This window comes from Alosa alosa, chromosome 2, assembly GCF_017589495.1.
Source record: "Alosa alosa isolate M-15738 ecotype Scorff River chromosome 2, AALO_Geno_1.1, whole genome shotgun sequence".
Classification (NCBI taxonomy): domain Eukaryota; kingdom Metazoa; phylum Chordata; class Actinopteri; order Clupeiformes; family Clupeidae; genus Alosa; species Alosa alosa.
The window spans coordinates 23371365-23373864 of record NC_063190.1 but is presented as its reverse complement, the minus strand read 5'-3'; positions in this window follow the sequence as shown (position 1 = coordinate 23373864).

The window sequence follows — 2500 nt, the reverse complement described above, 5'->3', positions numbered from 1 at the left end:
TGTCTGAGTGTTGTGCGCGTAAGCGTGTTTGTGCGTGCAATGGGGCATTAACAGTTGATTTAAGCACACCATTTCCTGAATGACCATCCAGGGATCAGGACTCCACAGTCATGCTCCATCTCTTACACTCCCTCCCTCCCTCCCTCCCTCCCTCCCTCTCTCTCTCTCTCTCTGTCTTCCTCCCTCTCTCTCTCTCTCTCTCTCCCTCTCTCTCTCTCTCTCTCTCTCTCTCTCTCTCTCGGCTCTAGTCCTCTCTCACACTCACTTTCTCTCTCTGTCGGCGAGCTGTTTTTAACTACCTTGGTGCTGCCATTCCTGTGCAGCCTCTGCTGGAGCATGGGGCAGGAGATGGCTCTCACACGGGCTGGGCCAGATGGACTGGGGATGCGAGAGCGCGAGAGAGAGAGAAAGAGACAGAGAGGGAGAGAGAGAGAGAGAGCCGGAACATTCCTCTGGCTCCGGAGCACTCAGCATGCTACGGCAGCTCCTCCAGCACCAATATACCTGCAATTACCTGCTTCATATCACTGCTATCATTTTAAATACACAAGGCAAGATATTAAATTCTTTATGCAAGCACTTAGTGGACCTCACACAATGGCCCGATCTGTCCACATCAGAAAATTACAGTGAGTATATTCACATTTACAGTAAATATCAAAATACCTGTTTATGAAATTAGATATCTTGGCAATTGTGTGAGTATCGTGTGATCACACATGGGCAGTATTTCAATTACATGTATTTAAAATACGTATTTAATTACTTTAGCGTATTTTGTCATTTGTATTTTGAAGGATTGGAAAAACTCAAATGTAGTTTGTAACAAAATACTTTGAGGGATTGCATTTGAGTATCTACTTAAATACTTCTCAAATAAGCCAAAATGTCATCACTCAATTAAATACTACCCGCTATAACCATGACAATAGGCAATGCTTATCATAAAGCCAAAGGCCAGAATCTTGGTGAATCTGGTTTTAAGAATAGGCTGGGTGCCTGGAGATATCCTTTGGGCAATTCCCTATATTCAACTGTAAAGTTGACCTAAACATTTCATTACCTTTTTAGAAGAAAAGCATGAAATGTTTACCCATTTTCCATTTTTCTTACTGTGGTATGCCACATTGTGACCAACTTAAAAGTGTTAGATCCAACTTTCTTCTATTACGATCCCCTCTGAACATGTGTAAAATTGAAAAAAATGAAAAGAAAAGTCAATTGTTGGAGCCAAAATGGTCAACTTTATCACCCTTCTGTAAGGACAACATGGGGTGTAAACCCAATTTGTTTGTTTATGTCAATTTTTGTCACCCTGTAGACAAAAAAAATGGGGAGTGTCCCCACCAAAGCTTAGACCAAACCTACGCCCTTGGAGGCATTGTATTTACATGTCAAATCTGACATGTCAAGATTTCTGGCTTTGTGGAGAATTCAGCCATGACTAATTGCAAAAGACGGTCTAAGTGCGTGTGTATTATTTTACGCAGATGCAACGGCATTTCTGTCTGTCTGCAGTCTTGTGGATTTATTACATCAACATGTGTCAACACAGTGACTGAACTGTACAGGTAAGCCCTGTATTCTATGGTATGCGATTGGGCCCCATGGTTCCATGGCATGCCTTGCAACCCAAATCAGCAACGAACCAGGCCAGCCGTGCAGCGCAGTGCTGCCAACAGGCCCGGTGAAAATCCCTGACTCGCTCCACACTGCACCAGAGATTTGTCTTGGTCTTCACCAAGCGTGCTGGCTGGCTGCATTACCGTGACAACCATGCCCGCGCGCCACCACCACCACCACCGCCACCGCCACCTTCGTCTCGAACCCCGCCACGCCCGACGACTCCCTGAGCCACACCTGCCCGCTGACGCTGCAGAAGCACCGACCTGTTTTCCACCCCAAAAATAACACCACGGGAGAGCAGAAGTGCAAACGCAACAGAGCGTGTTTATAATTAATGATTACAAAGAGTATCAGTTGACAGAAAAAAAACACACCGCGACAAGCATTTCTTGGTTGGAGCTGACTCCTGTCATCACTTAACGTTTAAATGAACCATTTGTTTACCCGCACACACTCATCTCTCCTCTTCTCCCTCCCTCTCTCTCTCTCTCTCTCTTTCTCTCTCTCTCTGTCTTTTCTTTCTCGCTCAATCTTGTAGTGTAACATTTTTCCTTTTTTGCTCGAGCCCTATTGTTTATCATCCCCGGAGCCACTTTGATGGTAAACAATGATAAATGGAGTCTAATCCAGAGATATGGTGATATCACAGGCCTGGGGGCCGCAGGCTAAAGCGTGCTGTAATTGATTAGATCTCAGAGGGGGAAAAAGCTCATACGATTAATCTGCACACTGCTCACTAAATGTCCCTCGGTAAGGGACATACATTACCTGTTGCTGATAAACAGGTCACCAATACACACAAGCGAGAGAAAGAGATGTAGGTCATGTTTCTGTTCCTTTCTGCCCTGCCTGTGGCAGTGAACAGAATTAAGTC